Source organism: Gopherus flavomarginatus, chromosome 8 (genome assembly GCF_025201925.1).
Source record: "Gopherus flavomarginatus isolate rGopFla2 chromosome 8, rGopFla2.mat.asm, whole genome shotgun sequence".
Taxonomy (NCBI): domain Eukaryota; kingdom Metazoa; phylum Chordata; order Testudines; family Testudinidae; genus Gopherus; species Gopherus flavomarginatus.
This window is the reverse complement of record NC_066624.1, coordinates 75,641,040-75,659,867: the sequence shown is the minus strand read 5'-3', so window position 1 is coordinate 75,659,867 and position 18,828 is coordinate 75,641,040.

The window sequence follows — 18,828 nt, the reverse complement described above, 5'->3', positions numbered from 1 at the left end:
CAATCATATCTCCCCTCAGCCTTCTTTTGGTTAGGCTAAACAAGCCAAGCTCTTTGAGTGTCCTTTCATAATGCAGGTTTTCCATTCCTTGGATCATCCTAGTAGCCCTTCTCTGTACCTGTTCCAGTTTGAATTCATCCTTCTTAAACATGGGAGACCAGAACTGCACACAGTATTCCAGATGAGGTCTCACTAGTGCCTTGTATAACAGTACTAACACCTTACCTCTACTGGGAATAGCTCGCCTGATGCATCCCAAGACTGCATTAGCTTTTTTATGGCACGTTGGCAGCTCATAGTCATCCTGTGATCAACCTGTATGTTCATATCAACTATGTGAACCTCTTAGGTGTGCAAAATAGATCTGGAATTGGCATGAGAAGACCCTTTTTGCTAGCATTTTGATGTTTCTGCTTCAGTTCCCAAATAATTTATAATAAAATTAATTGAACTTCTTCAGATCGCAAACCTTCAGTGAAGTGTTAAATTTCTTTTTTTTAATATGAACTGTAAGCCCCATGGGGCGGATTCTCAGCTAGTGTAAGTTGTCATCACTCCATTTGCAGCTGAGACTGTGCCTCCATAAACATACATCATGTGTACAGCATAGAATATTGTTTATACCAAAGAATTTAATTTGCATAATTTGAGGATACAGTGTAATTTTTCACGAAAGAAACTGTGACTAGCCAGCAGCAATCTAAACAGTTGTTGAAACAGTATCCTAAAACTGGAAATCTATGGAAACTTAGACATTTACTTCAATAATCACAGGACTGGGGCCTAAGTAAATCTTTGGCCAATGAGGTTGAATCTAATTGTGGATAAGTTTGCGTGTGTTCATGACAAATTGGGGAGGATATTCTAAGATGATGTCAGGATAAAGGGAGAAAAAAAGATGTGCCAAAAGATTAAACTATATACCTACATAGAGTGTGTCCAGATTTTTCAGCCCACTGCTGGTATTGATATGTTGTTTTGATGCTTTAATAAGGCTTCTTTAAAGATTATAGGACTGGCATTCCCCATTATGTAGTCATTTAGACCCTCAGACTACAATGACTTCACATGGGTGGACTACACAGAGCCCTTGATGTCGGTAGGGCTCTATGCAGGGGCAGGAATCTGCCCACAAGAAGCTCATTGCCAGATTGGGCCTTTACACCCAGGCAATGTGGGTAAAAAGTTCTACCAAGTCAGAACAATAAGAGTTTTACCTTCACCTTTGTCTCAGTTTTCACCAGAGTAAATGATGGCACAAGGCACAGAGCAATAGAGAACGAAGCCCTATGTAACGAATGTGTGCACATCTGGCATGACGTCCAGTTTTGCACTAGATGTTGTCACACAGAAATGCTTCCCAGACCAGCTCAAAACTGATGAAACTCATTCCTGTTGAATCACTGCAGTAATCAAATTGTTATCTCCAAAACACATGGTGCCTCATGATTTTGGCAGTAGATCCTGTGCTGTGGGAGATTCTGCCATTAATGGGAGCACAGATACTTCAAATGGGCATATAATAAACAGAAAATAAATTACCCCCTTTCTCTTCAAAAGAACTAATCAAGTACTACAGGAAAATGAATGTAAATAAAATATTGATTAAGAACTAAAAGGATTTTAATTATATTACTTACAGAAATAATTTAATTTAACCTAAACAGACAACTGGGAGCAGATATTTTGCCTAAGCATTCTTCAGATCACTAATTAAAATTTCCAGGAGGAAATTTGAGTTTAGTGTCTGGATCTTAAAGATAAACAGTGTTTGTGTTTCTTTTCATTACATTTTTATGAAGGTTTATGCAGGGATGAAATGTAATTTTGCTTGTGCTCTCTTTAAAATAATATGATGACCTGGATGTTTCATACTCCATGCTTATCTTTTAATACGGGAAAGTTGAAAAATAAAACAGGATTTGGATTGGAGATGTGTCACACATATTTCCTTTTCATGGGGATTTATATCTACATTGTTTATGGGATCATGGATGTAAAGGCTTTTTGTTTTGTTTTGTTTTGTTTTTGCAAGAGAAAAACAATTACAGCTTTGGGGCCCCACCCTTGTTCCCAGTGTGGGCATTTTGTCACTAACTTCAGTGAGAACAGGATCAGATCCTTTACTTTAAGCCTTAAGGACCTGATCCAAAGCACACTGAAAACTCATATAGACTTCAGCAGATTTTGGGTCAGGCCCCAAGTGCCTGAAGTATAATGAAGGACATCAGTGAATCTATATCTTTTGTTTTATATAGCATTTGGCTTTCCATGCTTCCTCCTGCTTTACAACAGGTTATTTACTAGACTTCTGATTATTTATTTCTACATTATTAAATGGGAAAGAGAGTCAATAATAATCTAATAAATAGAATAGGAAAGAGTCGCATAAAGAGGCATCTCATTTTCAAGATTTCTTTAAGAATTCTTCATAGCTACCAATTCTGTAGAGATTCTTTATCTACAGCTGTAATTTTACAAATCTGAATAAATCTCTCTTCTTCCCCTCAGGTGGGGAGAAGTGCTCTGTGGCCTCTCATGTGAAAGGTGAATGATAGGCTTCTGTTGAGTTACTCCACCACTACCTCACACATGAAGAAGAGGTGAATGAACTCCCCCCTGAACTTCTTTATCCTCAGATTAGGAAGGAGGTAACAGAGAGATTATTCCTCCTTGTGGATGGGAAGGATGTAAAACTGAAGCCCTTCTGGAGTCCACCAACAGTGGGGAAGAAGAATGTGAAGGGGAGACAAAGGAGAGGGAACAAAGATGAAGAAAGGGGTGGGATAGAAGACCATGAAGGGGCTGCAGAAGAGAGGAGGGTACAGAGAGAGTGAACAGACAGTAGGAAATATGAAGAGAAGGATAGACTGATGAGAGAAGATGGAGGAAAAAGGGACTCAAAAGGAGGACAGAGAGAAGAAAAGTGGTGAGAGAACATAGAGAAGGAAAGAGGAAAAGACCAATAAAAAAAGGAACACAAAGAAAAAAAGCACAGGGAAGGAGGGGGCTGACTGTGTAATCTTTTCACACACTGGGGAACAAATGAGAAGTACCCATTTAAGTTAGTTCCATTGAGTAGGTGCTCATTAATGTAAGGACCAGGCACTAGAGCTCAGGGATAGAAGAGATGGAATGTGTAGAAAGTGATTAGCAGAGAGAATCAGGATAGAGAGAGATGACCAGGAAGGAGATGGAGGGCAGCAGTGGAGGCCTATTAGTTTGGTTTTCCCTTTGGAGGGTACGAGATGGCCTCCCAGTTTTTTTGCTTATTGTATAGGTTCACAATATTTGTTTTTGGTAGAGCTTCTTTGTAAGGCTTGTCCTGACTTGTGGGACACTGACAAGGATATGGGTTTTTGCTATAGTGACTAACATTTTTATTACAGTAGCGCCTAGAGGCTCCAACAGAAATTGGTTCCCTATTGTGTTAGGTGTTCTGCAAACAAGTAGTATGAAACAATAATCTCTGCCCCAAAGACAAGACAAAGAAAGGGGGGAGGGGAAATAGAGAGGTGAAGTGAATTAACTAAGGTCACACAGCAGGTCAACAGCAGAGCCAAGTAGAGTACCTGTGGCCTTCCAACTAACTCAGTGCCCCATCCTCTGGACTATACTGTCTCCCACTAGCCCAAACTTCCTCCATAGACTAGATATGGGTAGCATATACCATATTGCAGTTGACACATAGTGTATAGGCTGTGCATTTTTTAACGGAAATGCATAACTGTCTCAAGCATTATATGAATCAGTAAAATCAATCAGTTAGTAAAACAAAGGGCATCTTTTCACCATTTTATCTGAACATGTTTAAAATAACTACCCTGGTGTAGTTATATCAGCTATTCAGCCTTCTGTGGTTTATAAACTAAATTCCATGAAGTCTTCTCTGTATGATACTGTCACAAAAAGCTTTGTAAACTCAGGTCCTCTCTGTTCTGCATAGGCATTAAAGATCTCAAGGCAGTTTTTATTGATGAGAGTGTGGACATAAGAGGGGTCACATTGTGTCCATGCCATCATCTGTCCTTCCGCTCAGTGTTGCACATTTTATTTTGTGCTATTAGCTGCTGTCTTTGAACTCAAAAGGGGTTGCATTTCAGTTCCACTGGGTGTATATAATTTTATCTCTCTTGGCAACCTTTCAGAAGTGGTGCCGCATCTTTATTTATTCACTCTAATTTAAGGTTTTGCGTGCTAGTAATACATTTTACTGTTTTTAGAAGGTCTCTTTCTATGTCTATAATATATAACTAACCTATTGTTGTATGTAAAGTAAATAAGGTTTTTAAAATGTTTAAGAAGCTTCATTTAAAATTAAATTAAAATGCAGAGCCCCCCGGACCGGTGGCCAGGACCCAGGCAGTGTGAGTGCCACTGAAAATCAGCTCGCATGCCACCTTCGGCATGCGTGCCATAAGTTGCCTACCCCTGCTCTAATTAGTTACTACTAAACTAATACCATAGTGTTGTGATTGTAGAATTAATGCTTGACTGAACAATACAAATAGGGGGGCTGCACCAGTATGCATTAGTACATTGCATGTAAACCAAGTGTGTGTGTGCTTACATATGTGAAGAGGTATATGAGAACTTTGGAGAAAGGGAGAGCTGTGTAGTGTGTTGACTGTCTGTTTGATGTGTGTGGTGCATGTACGTGAAGCTGCAATATTAAGAAGTTGAGAGTGAAGTTGAAACATGAAGTGTAAGTTAAAGGAAGTGTTTGATCTGCTAGATATTTAATGATGTATGGGGAGTCTGAGGTGACATATGCAAATGTAAGTTGTATATTCTCTTTTCTTTTCTTGACCCTGTCTGAAAAACAATATTTTCTACCACCAGCCTACCCCAGGCAGAAAAAAAGAAGAGACAGAATTCTCACACTTAAATCACATTTTCCTTTCTTCTTTGGGTCAGCCCCACTCCATTATTTTAACCTTTATCCGCCTCCCTTTGTATGTGTGTTGTATACACACTGAAAAACATAATAGACAAAAGATAGACATACCTAGTATAAAATATGGTTTGTATTTAATCATGTATGGACTTTTGTTAAGAAAAGGTTGAAGAAATATGTGGGGTCTTCAATACTCCTTTTTTATTCCATGTAAAGTGAATATCTGTATAAACAAGTCACATTCTTCACTATGATTTGTGTGGCAAATTCAGCCCCATTTTTTCTATTCATGAAAATTCCTGATCAACTTTCTAATGAATTTGATTTGGTTGTTTTTTTGTGGAGAAAAATTGTTCCGTCCCAGCATTTACTAGTGTAAGTGGGGGAACGGTGCCACTATTGTGGGGAACTTTCCTGTCTTATACACTACCCTGGTGAAATGGGATAGCAAAAGATTCTGAGTCCTTGCTCCCACTTCCTTTACCCAGAGGTCTGCCTGACCTCAAAGGCTCCCCTTTCATTCTCCTGTGTGGCAGAGTCCTTGTAACCCCAACAAGGCTGGGCCCAGAATTTCTGGGGGGCTCGCCCCCCAACCTTGTCGTAGTCACTTAGGGCAGAGGCTAGGGTGTCCCCACTCCGGGGTGCTCTCCCTGCACTGGATGCTTCCCTAACCCACTGATCATTACATACAGTTCAAAGCAAATACAATGTATTAAACAGCAATCAAAAGAAAAAAATGGGAAAGGTTAAAGGAAAACACGCCCCCCCCCCCCCCCCCCCGTGGCATGGGGATATCACAACCAGCGTCTCTGGAATGTAAGGGAAGTTCAGCCTGTTCCTCACAAGTCCCAGACCTCCTGCCCAAGCCCTGGTTGTGCTGCAGGGATGCTGTGGGTTGGACACTTGCTCTCGCAGTGGCCACACGCTCTCAGGCTCTAGGTGGCAGGACCCTTTTTCCCAGCATCGCCTCCGCACCGTCAGGGTTACGATCCCTCTCCAAGTGTGGCCTGCAGGGCCTCTTGGCTGAGGGCATCTCCCTGCACTGGTCCTGCTGTCCAGGTTCCCCCTCGCTCTCCCCAGCTGCTCACCGCACCCTGCTCCAGACTGCTCCAGTCTCAGCTCCAGCTCTGCTCTGCCTCAGCACTGCTGCTGTTGCTGCTGCTCTGCCTCCAGCTCCCTGGGCTGTTTCTCTGGCCCCTCTGGCTCTGTGACTGCAGCCCTGCTCTCAACATAAGTCTGCTCTGTGGGCTGCTTCCGTGACTGCTCCCAGCTCTGACCTGCTTCCTGGGCTGCTTTTCTGGTCCCTCTAGCTGGCCCAGCTCTGCTCCCCAGCTCAGCTTGGGCCCTGCTTTCTACTTAGCGAGGCCCCACTCTGTTTGACCCAGGCAATTCCCTGGAGGATGGGACTGCCCACCCCCAGCCTCCTGACTCCCTAATTACCCTGCCTGTCCTGTCAATCAGGCTGACCTAGAGCATTGGCCTCTCCCTATTGATCCTGGGGATTGTCAGTCTCAGGATCCTGATTTCCCATCAACCTTTCCCCTTTCTTTTGGTATAGGGAGCTAGCCAACCAAAACACCCCCCTGAGTTTTAGTAAGGAGAGAGCAGTTCCCTTACAGGAGCATACATAAGAGCAAAACTTTCTTCATGCAAAAGATCATTAAACATGAACAGAGCTGAATCAAAATCCCATTCTGAATTCACAAAAATGTCTGCGAATGACTTCTATGCCCATTATAGCCCAAACTATGTCCTTAAGTGCTTTTGCTGAATCGGGGCCTAACTGATGAGCTCTAGTATAAAGCTTGATGGGAGAGAAAGGATGGTCCTGTGGTTAGAGAATCAGTCTTGGATTTGGACAACTGAGGTTCATTTAATTCCCTGCTCTACTACAGACTTCCTCATGATGACCTGGGGTCAAATCACTTAGTATCTTTGTGTCCGAGTGCCCCATCCTTAAAATGGGAATAACAGCACTTCCCTATCTCCAGAGGAACACCCATGTGTATTGTGGTGAGGATAAATATATTAAACATTGTAATTCAGCCCAAACATGTACCTAAAATAGATGACCAATGACTACAACCTGCACTGCTAACAGAATATCACAGTACTTCAAAGAGTGCTTAAAAGCAAATGATGCAGCACGGTGACTTGTGTTCTGTCCTTTGAACCTGATCAGATATAGCATGGAGATCATTCAAAGGGCCAGAACCTACTCAAGTTAAAGTAGCATTGACCTCAGTGGGAATTTTGTCTCATTGAGGAGAACCTAGAACAAACCTTTGTATGCAATTCAGTTCTAAAGTGATCTACACATCGATGGATTTTATTTTAAATCAAGTATGTTAGGGATTACAAGTTGGCTAAGAGAGATCGTAGCATAGAAGAAATCAGATACAAAATACGGTTTAAGTGGCTGGTGCTACAGGATAAAGCTAGGTACTTGAAATTATAGTACCATTTTATTAACAGGATTTGTGGGTTTTTGTATCTTTGAATTCTGCTACCATTCTGGTACAGCCTCTGATTCTGCTTATCTCTTGTTGTAGGTTGGTGGAGATATGTTTGTAATTTTTCCTTTGAAATATTTGCACTTATGCACAAAAGTAAATCCAGAATCCAAATAAATCACTGCAAGGATGTACTGGTTAACAATACGTCTTACCTGAGTGTGCCTAGTTTGCCTGCACATTTGCCCCTTCATTTATATGGCTGACAACATATCCTCTCAGCAACACAAAAAGGTAGCCTTTGTATTGTGACCCTGATGTGACCTTTCCATAAAGACTTTGCCAATTCATGACTTTCCTAAGTAAGGTGACAGAGGACATGACCATAAAAATAATCAGACTGGGTATTTTCCCCATGTTCCTAGTAGTTTATCGCAATCAAGTGATTGTTTGAAGGGAGCTGGGTGGATACTGAAAAAAAAAAATCCCCATTAGGATTCATTCACTCTTTTAAGCCAAATCGCTGTGATTGTATTTGCTTGTTCTCTGTAAATATCCTAGTGAGTGATTTTACTATCAGGGGTATTATCATAACATCAGACTTTCAGAAATATTTCAGACTTTTCCTAGGAAATGTAACAGAAGCCTGTCTGGTCTGGCTTTGGGCCTATCCACTGCCTCAATTTCCCTCTCTGTCAGGTTTTCCCAGCTTTCAGCATGTTTATTTTACTCAGGTGCCTTAATCACAAACTGCTTTTATTTTCCGAGAAGGCCTGTTCCTAGCAATGTGCTCCTCTGTCACGTAACCACTAATTTCCTTCACCCAGACAGGTGAGCTACATCTGGCACAGGTGCAGCTGAGCCCTAGACTATTGGGAACTGGGAAAATATTATTATGTATTATCTGTATTCCAGTAGCACCTAGAAGTCTCAACTGAAATTAGGCCCCATTGTGCTAGGTGCTGTACTTATCCATAGTAAGAGAGAATCTCTGCCCTGGAAAGTTTATAATCTAGGGCACCTAAATAAGTACTTTCAACAGGATTTAGATACTTTTGAAAATGCCACCCTAGACTATCTTTCCAGCTTGAGTCAAATGGTGTAGTTTAGCCTTGCTTTAATGGCTGTGCAGAGTTCACTCCTCAGAGCTCCCATGATCAGTAATTGTGCCCATTCTTTGCAGGATGGATGAAGGTGGGGAAGGGAGTTTCTTTCTGCCCCTCTTACACCATGCACCTACAGCGAGGTCAGACACACGCTGGTCCTCTATATCCTGGACAGATCCAAGCACATTTTAAATACATAATGATGATAATGTATTTAAGATTGTGAGTGTTCACACAAGAACTCTCATTCTGTGGTGTATGCTAATCCAATAAGGTGACAGAAACTTACTATGTAACATGTGTCCACTCAAAACAGGTTTAATGTTAAGTACTGACTATTCCTGACGGAATGCTCACGAACAAGTTGCAGTTGAAAAAATATTTGCAGAAGTTATTCAGAGCCTAATTTCAAATAAGACATGAATATGAGAAGCTATTATTTGTTGGTACACTATTTACAAACAGGAAAAGAGCTAAAATTAGTTTAATAAATTACTCACCCAGCTCTAGTGTGTTGGCCTTAGTTATTTTGTCATCTTAATTCCCTGTGCTCTCTCTTTTGCTGTTCAAAGTCAGTTTTCACATCCGGTAAGGCATGTTCTGAGATTTTAGCCGCCCCTGTGGAGCTATTATCTGATTCCTCATTGTTGCAGGTATGAATGGGGAAAAGTCAATTATTGTATTCATGACTGTAGTGGCTTTTCTTTCTGTATAAATGTCAATTAATCCTAGGTCAGTTATATGTACTTTTTCAAGGATTTCAGTGCTTGATCCTTAGCTTGTGTGGTTGTCCTCGAGATCTCCCTCAAGCTGTGTAGGCAAAATCCTCAACCAAGAAGGAAAATTCCAGAATTTATGAAGTAAAGAGATTAAAATTTAGTTTGTAAAATAATGACCAGACTTAGATACTGTGATTCCTTGTAAGAGATCCATCAACCCAGTTTTGTAGCAGTGTGGTTTGTTTATGACCTCCTAATGATTTTACAATTGGTTTCAAATCTCCTTTTTGTGGAACAAGATGGCTATTCCACATTCCTTATTTAAGATGTGCGAGACAAACTCACACATACTCTTTAATCTCTTGCTGTAAATGATGCATTTCTTAAACATTGCCTTCCATTTTCTTAGATTTTTTTTATGGGACTGTTTAGTCTGTTTACCGCTTTGCAGTGTGTGTGATTGTCATTACATTTTATCATTACATTTTCTCTGTGCTCTTATCATTGTGTTCAATCGACAGTGATTACCATAAATAAGATAAGAAGAAAGGAAAATTGATTTGAAAAATAGCAGCAAAGACAGATACAGTATTGTATGAAATGGAGATAGTTGATCATGAAGGTCTAGTAAAACATAAAGATGAATAAGAATCACTTTCAGAACATTCAAAGCCATGTCCTTCTGCTATATGGGGGTCAGTGAATGCAATTTTAACTGCCATATTTCATGCCATAACATTATAATGGTGCAGAATCCCCTTTGTATGCCTGAGTGATGAAACAATATAATTATATTATACAAGTAGTAATTATTCAAGATACCAGAATTTTAGAATGCTAATCTATTTCAAGGAACTTAAAAAGAGGGTTTTTAGTTATGCAAATAGAAAGAGAATAAGGAAGGACAAGGTTTGGCAGCTATGCAATGTGGATGGGAAGGAGTTTAAAACTAATCTAGGTATGGTCCAAAAACTAAATAAACACTTTGCCTTGGTTTTCAATAAGAATGATAATATGGAACATGTAAATGAAGGCAGTATAGCTGATGGAAATGAGTGTCTAGAAATAGAAATGTGCGCACCTGAGGTAGAAGTATGGCTTAAAGAGCTCAATGCATTCAAACTGGGTGGACTGGATAATTTCCATCCCAGAATGCTGAAAGAACTGGCCTGTGAGATCGTTACACCAGTATCAAGAATTTTTAATAAATCTATCTATTTTGGGGAAGTATTATATGATTGGAGAATAGCTAACATCATACCTATATTTTTAAAAAAAGGGGGAAAAGTCATGTAGGTAATTGCAGACCTCTTAGTCTGACCTCAGTAGTGAGCAAGGCTTTAGAACAAATTATGAAGGAAAAAATATTTAAATGAATGGAGGTAAAAGGCAAAGGGGATGTAATGAAAAATGGGCTTACCAAAAGTAGGTCATGCTACACTAACCTGATTTCCTTCTTTGAGAAAATAACTGATTTTTTAGATAAGGGAAGTTCAGTGGAACTAATATACTAGAGGTATACACTGCAATAAAACACCCGGGGCTGGCCTGTGCCACTGGGCTCAGGCTGCAGGGCTATAAAATTGTAGTGTACGTGTCCAAGCTCTGGGACACAGAAGGCAATGGGTTGTGCTGAAAGATGAATTGTTGGATTGGAGGGAGGTTACCAGCAGAGTTCCTCAAGGATCAGTCTTAGTCAATATTTTAATTAATTACTGTGGCATAAAAAGTAGGAGTGTGCTAATTAAATTTGTAACAATACAAAGTTGGGATCCATTGTCAAAATGGAGGAGGATTGGAATATTATACAGGAATATCTGCATGACTTTGAAGACTGGCATGACAGAAATGGGATGAAATTCAATGCTAAAAAGTGCAAGATCAAGTATTTAGAATCCAATAATAAGAATTTCTGCTACAAGCTGGGTCTCATCAGGTGGAAGCAACAGAGGGAGAGAAAGACCTGGATGTGTGAGTCGATCACAGCATGACTATGAACTACTAATGTGTGGCTGTGAAAAAGGAAATGCCTCCAATAGTATATAGGTATTTCCAGGTATAAGGCACTGAGGTAAGATTTCATTTGGAATATTACATACAATTCTGGTCACCCATGTTCAAGAAAGATGACTTTAAATTGGAACAGATAAAGAGAAGAGCTACTGGGATAATCAGGGAAATGAAAGGCCTGTCTTATGAGAGGAGACTAAAAGAGTTTGGCCTGTTTAGTCTAGTAAAAAGAAGGCTGAGAGGTGATATGATTGCTTTTTATAAATTGATTGTGTGGGGTGGGGATAAACACAGAGAATGTGAATGTGAAGAGCTGATTTAAATTAAAATACAGTGTTGGCACGAGAACAGTTTATAAACTGACCATGAACAAATTCAGACTGGAAATTAAAAGATGGTTTCTAACCATTAGAGAGGTGAGGTTCTGGAACAGCCTCCTCGCCCACACCCCGCAGGAATTGTGGAGGCAACCAACTTAATCAGTTTGAAGAGACAACTGGACAAATATATGAGTATGATGGGGTTGCTTTTGGTGGTAGGGGTCAGGGTTCAGTAGGCCTGGAATTCACTTCCGATTTCTGTCTTATGTTTCTAAAAGCTCATGCTTCAGGGTTTCAACCTGCCACAGGAGTGGTCAGCAAGGGATTTTCTTACCACCCCCTGTTGTTGTTGATATTATTATTAATAATTTTGTCCTTGGTTTGCTTGAGGCCATATCTATGGTAACCCCTATCTTTCATAGTTATGTCTGACCTTTGACCATTGACTTGGCTAGGACGGTTAGGGATTAAATTGAAGTGGTGCTATTTATAGGATTGGGGTGTGTCGTTTCTGAACTCCATACACTGCCCATATGATTATATTTCTGTTTGGTTATCCATGGGCCTGTTTAGACAGTATTGCTTCAGATCCATTTCTTCTCTTGTCCTCATTTATAAGAGGATATTATGTTACACCAATGAATGACATCAACACTCATAATGACAGCTACCAAAATTGGTGAGCTCCCCTTCTATTTTGTTTACCTTTAATCCAGTCATAACTGGGTCAGCCACAATCTGGCCATTAATAAACTGTATACAAAGTGCACATTTACACCCTATCCAGCAAAGTACTTAAGCGATGCTTAACTTTAAGCATGTGAGTAATTGTTTATTGAAGTTCTGCTTATAGATGGAAAAGATCTATCGGAGTCTCTTCTTCCATGTAAATGTAGGATATAGGGCCTGACCAAAAGGCTGCCATGGATTTCAGTGGGCTTTGGATCAAGCTCAGAAAGGATGTATTGGATATTAAACTAATACTGCAAGTAATCTTAACCAAACATACTATGACAAGGCAAGATGAATTCTAAGTGATGGGGGGAAAAATAAAACAGGTCTTTCAGCACTTTGTGTCTCTCACCAATGAAGGTTAGAGCATGCACACATATATCATACAAATATCTGGTAGCCTTTTTTTTATTTTTCTTTTACTCAAAAGTGGATTAATCTTCTACCAATTTCTGCTCTTATTACAATCCTGAATTTATTATAAGCATTAAAAATTCAGTATGGATATTTTTCTTTTGTTGTTATAGTCTATCATAAAAAGGCATTAATGTTGTGCCATTCTTCACTCTTATTTTATATAGTATATATAGTATAGTGTATCTATATTGGCCCTAAGAATTCAGTTTCAGACTGGGAACTCAAAATAAGAAAGAAAACGGATCCAGAAAAAATAAGTTTTATGAAAAGGACCGTAATGGGAAAATGGTACAAAATTACCCACCCTCCTCTATGGCAACTACTGCCCAGAAGAATCTATTATTGTAGTTCTCCTTCAGCGCTGTAACAGGGTTCTTCTCAGCAGTTTGCATGAAAGTATATTCAGTTAGTTGCTAAAGAAGAAGCAGATTATAACATTCTTTTACTAATCTCCTGCCTTTAATCAACACAAATTGAAAATGTAATTAAAAAAGGCCATGCACAGCGGAAGCCAATACTATCGTTCATTTTCTAGGGTCTTATCTTAAGCTTCTGTGTACACAGCACAATGAGGTGTAGCAATCAGTAATTCAATATAATTTTCTGTGGTTTTATTCTTTGACTAAGAGAAAGGTAAATTAATAACTAACGGGGGTGGTGAAATTGTTGCTTTATATGGAGACTCTGGAGGGGCTGTTTTATTCAGGTAAAAGATGGCAGAACAGTGATGCAACAAATGGTATATGTGCAGAGCTAAGCACAGAAAGATCTAAACAAACATTGCAAGGTAATTTTGCTCTGTTAAACCAGCATCTAATACTATCCATGTACACTATGTGTCACAGTCACGATCCTTACGGTATGTCTACCCTGCAGTGTAAACCAAGGCAGGGCCAGCACTACCATTTTTGCCACCCCTAGGAAAAAAAAAAAGCCACTTTGAGTTCTGCCCAAACTGCCGAGGCAAAAAAAAAAAAAAGAAAGCCGCCTGGACTATTCTTCCCCAAGAACGGATGGAATGCCACCCTTTAGCATGTGCCACCCCAGGCACATGCTTCCTTCACCGGCCCTGAACCCAGAGTTAGTAGAACTTGAGTTAGCAGACCCTAGGTTTGTTAACACAGGGCTTGAATATCTACACTCATTTGTAACCCCAGATTAGGAATTGTTGAACCCTGGGTCGCATCCTGGGGATCCAGGATCTATACTGCATTATGGGGGCACAAGTCCAACCACTCACATCTCAGACTTCCTAGTGACCTCTCAAAATATGGCAACTCTAGCTCTTTGTTCGTGGTGCAGTGTGGGAAAATTTGACTGTCCAGAGGACAAAGAAAGTTGGCCCTTGGGATTGTGGGATACTTTTGTTGGACTTCCAGAGCATGAGTTCAGTGGTCTGCATCTACATTGCAAAGCAATAGGACTTGAACCCAGGGTCCCAGCTTGACTTAGGCTCTGACCCAGGCTCTGAACCCTGGATTAGCACAATTTGTATGTAGATGGAAGGGGAGGGTAGGCTTGAGTCTGAGTTTAAACCCTGGGTTTACACTGCAGTGTAGACATACTCTATGTATTCTGTTGTATGTTGGGGTAGATTCAATCTCTCTCAATCTGCAACAAAATATAGCCTGTGTCATTTTGAACTGAAGAATATGGCCCTTAGAATTTTCTTTGTTTAAACTACAGAAAATGGGCAATATTCTCTGCTTGATTCCAGTGAAGTCAAGGCAGTTACACAGCAGAGCACTATGTATTATATGACTAACCAATATGGTTCAGTCTGCAAGAAAAGTGAATATGGTAAATAATGACCTTTTTATTGAATGTACAATTTTCCTGATTGTTCAACCACATCCAGTCAACTCTGAGGCTAGCTGTCCCATTTAATCTTGCAGGGGACTTTGCTGTAACCATCATGTAGCCTGATCTTGCTCCCATTGGAGTCAACAGCAGCAGAACTTGGAACCATGATGTAAGTTTCTCTGTGGGTTGCATCAATGAAAATCACAGCAAAAAGGCCTGTAAATATTTTATGTACTTTTTATAATTTGTCAGCAGCTGGAGAGATATTTTGAATTCATTTTAATTTTGTAAACTCATGCACATCTCCTCCCTGCTATATGTTAGAACTGTGGAGCATAAAATATGAACATCTAATTTTTGATTAAGCACATGCATGGGCACAATGAAAGCAGCTTCAGTGCTGGGTGATCTTCTTGACAGACGGGAGCAGGTGTTAATTGCTGCAAAGCAGGTTCTAGGAACATTGTAAAGTATTTTAGCCCTGGCTACTGTCTGAATAATTCATTCAAGGAGGCCCCTTTTGGAAAAAGTGGTATCTAGGATCTGTGACATAAAATCACACAAGAGGACAAATGAAAATATTCAAAACATCATAACAACAGTGAAATCTATGAAAACAAGGTTGTGCGGCATTTGCAGTTTAGAGGGGCCCTGACTGCAGTATAATTGCAATCAGATTTTTTTTCGGCCTAAGCAGTAGGATACTATAGCCTGTGTGATCGTATTAATTAAATAACACCTCTGGTGCAGGGGGTAATTCCAAGTTTTTTTCGATACATCTGAGAAGCTCAATAATCAGCACTTTCACACAGCCTGAAGAGTCTAATTATGGTGGTGGACTACAGCCAGGATTTATACAGTGCTTTTATCAAAGATGTGTCCACAATGGACCTCTGCATCCAAACCACTCTGAAGTCCAAGGAAGTTCAGATCCAGATCTAAACATCATGTCTTGTCTTGTGTGTAGAATGAGCCAGAACTGAGAATTGAATGCAAATACCTCTGAATTTTGGATAAATTTAGATTTGGATCCAAACTTTGCATGACTGGGATCCTTTTTTGTCATTATACACTGGATCACACAATACTCTGGAGCCAGAAGTAGTAAAGTAGGGTGGCACTATAGAGTTGTGTACTATGACATTTATATGTGGGGGAAATGTGTATGAGGATAGAGATAAGTAAAATTAAAAAATGAAATTAAAAAGCAGTACAGTTGTAATTAAGTTTTAGTGCTTAGCTACTATGGTAATGGGTATTCTACAAATTGGAGAGAGAGTGTGTGTGTGTGTGTGTATGTGTGTGTAAAAGTTCAATAACTAGGAAAGGAATTGTGAGTGGTGCTCGGTGTCAATCATGGGACAGAGAGGAATTTTTTTTTCTTATTCTTTAAACTTAATCTTTGGGTGAAAAGTAAGAAATGATCATGCGCCAAGGGGCTCTGTTTCCCTTAACCCAGCACCACTAAACATTCAGATCTATATAGTGATTGCATAAAAGGATGTCCCTCTTACAGTCAATGGAGTGGTATTTCCACTCCTTTTAGTTTGAGTGGTTTAGGCTAAGTTTTGGGCTCAAGTTTAATTTAGGACTCTGTTCGGATTACACAGTGCTGGTCATTTTAACTGTTCATCTGATATGTCTCCAGATGATGAACATCTTCCTCTTAAACTCTGGAAAAATGGAAATTTGAGCTTTATCTAAAGTAGAACTAGCAAATAGACCCCATCTGGATTTGGGTCCAATCTGGAACCCAAATCATTAGGTTGAGTTTAGATCCAGAGATTCAAAACTTTAAATGCCTCCAAACTCTAATGTGTGGAGCTTTGGCAATGTGATTTTGGCTCATCTCTGACATTTTCCTTTTTATCATCTGAGCTTTGTTATTTAGGATTAAGTAAACATGAAGCTGTTCTGTTTTTTTGCTCAGAGTTCATAAATTGTTGGTTTTTTAATCAGCTTAGAGAAATTTGTGAACCTGAATTGTAATAATATTTAACCAAGCTGTAAGAGTACACTGCACTCCAGAGCAAAAGGCTTGTGTCTCATACAGGGATCACAGTCCATTAAATATTATTTAACTAAGAACCATGGGCAGTAAAAGCCAGTTAATGAAACGCCATGCGCATTTCATTTTTATCCACAAAAACAAAACAAAAGCCACCTGACAATACAGCAGCCTGTAATTATCACATGAGCTGAATTGTAAGATTTTCAAATATACTTAAGACTGGGTGCAATTTAACTAAAAGACAGCCAATTAGCACCTCTTTCAAAGTGCTAAGTGAATGTGTTCCCTTTGAAGTTAGAAATATTAGGGGAAAATTGGCTAATTTAATCTGGTTTCATATTTTCCGTTCAAAGTAAAATATATACAAATGGAGAGGAGTCAATAAAAGGAAATCTAGTACGTGTTGCATTTTCAGCATACTAAGCATCCCTTATTGTTAGGGAAAAGAGAGAATTAAAGGTATTTGTGATCTGACAAATTTTTCAGCACATTTAAAATCCTAAACGTTTGGGTAAAACCTTTTGAAGTCTACCGGGGCTAGTTAGTAAAAACATTTTAAAACTTTATTTGGAGACCCCAGAGAAGAATTCAGCACAGACGCAAACACAGCCAAACCACATGGCTCATTCCCGACCTCAGATTCCAGCACTTTATTTGAAGTCCATAGTTTCCATAATAATAATAATATTCAGAGAACCCTAATTTACACATTGCCAGTGAGCCATATTGTGTTATTCTTTGTAGCACCAGGGTGCATTGTTCATGTCACATTACATTTTGTGATACAATTAAAGTCATGGGCTGAGTCTGATGCAGCTGTGTGTGATTGTCACAAAGTACCTCAAGTATTTAAAAAAAATTTTTTTAAGAAGGATAACTAAAAGAAAACTGTGGTTTTTTTTTTTCCTCACGGTGGGATATGTTTAAAAGAATGGTTTTTAGTTAAGAACAAACACAGCCTGGGTCTCATAAGATTTTCAGCATGTTATTTCTTGAGTAATAATGTTTTAATCTCATATTACACTTTCATCAAGGATCTCAAAGCCATGTACAAATGTTAATTAACAAAGTCTCACAATCTAAAAATAATCTGATTGAATTAAGAAAGGGATAATATTGGTATAATATCAAAGACATTATCTATCCTGTGATCAGTTAGTCTCTGGAATAGTCTCCTAAAGAAAGTAATGGAAGTCCATTGCTCGGTACCTTTAAAACTAGACTCGCCACAATAGTAGTAAATGTACAATAAAGAAATATCTCACTGATGATCTGATGCCTAATTTTCATAACCAGAGTCTGATTCTATAATTAACTCTGAGTGGTAGAAAAGAATTACTTCCCCCATTTTACAAATAGAAATCAGAGATGTCCAGGGAATTCTCCAAGATTGGGTGATGACAACACACATAAAATATGGATTTTAGTAATAATAAGTACCGGTAATTAATTATAGTTATGTATATCAGTCATGATTATAGGCCTGAATCCCTGAGAGAGCCAGCAGAAGCTACTCCTGTGCTTTGCAGAGATGTGATTTCACATTGGAAAAACAGCTATCTGACAGACAGCAGATTACTGAGCTGAAATGCTGGACTCATTGAAGCCAATAAGAATTTGCCATTGATATCAACAGGGTCAGGATTTCTCCTTTGGTATATATGTGACACAGGAATTACCCCTTTACCTCTCTGTGTGCTGGTTTAAACGGAGGTATAAATGTTCTAAACTTTTAAGATATATATTTCTTATATGTGTTTTACTTGACACAATAGCCTGGTGAAACAATGTACACATTTCATAGGAAATCTAACTTATATAAAGAACAGGAATAGATCAAAGTTACCTAAACTATATGGTGTATATATTTATTTTTTTAAATTAGACACTATCCTTTGGATACTATCCTTCCAAGGATTAATACAAGAGGAAATGTTGCTGTTATAAGATCATAACGACATATTGCAATAAAATATAATCGTTAATTTTAAATTATGACTGGACTAAGATATAACGTTGGTAAATGAATACACTTAACAGATAATGACCATTTGATTAAGACCATTTGAAGTCAAAATATCTTTCTCAAAGGTATGCTAAATCAAACAAGGTGAAACTTTTACCCTGTGTTAAAATCTTCAAGATAAACCCAAGAAAAAATTGTTGATAGAGAAGTTGAAGATTTATATAGCTGTTTCATAGTGTTGTAAGATGGTAACGTTGAACCAAGCTTAGGCCCAGGTTGTGATTCCCTTACTCACGTTGGATAGTATCATGCACCAGGAGTTAGGAATGCTTGCGCAGTCAGGTGCAAATCAACATGATCAAGGGCATCACAATCTTAGCCTGCTAGAGAACAG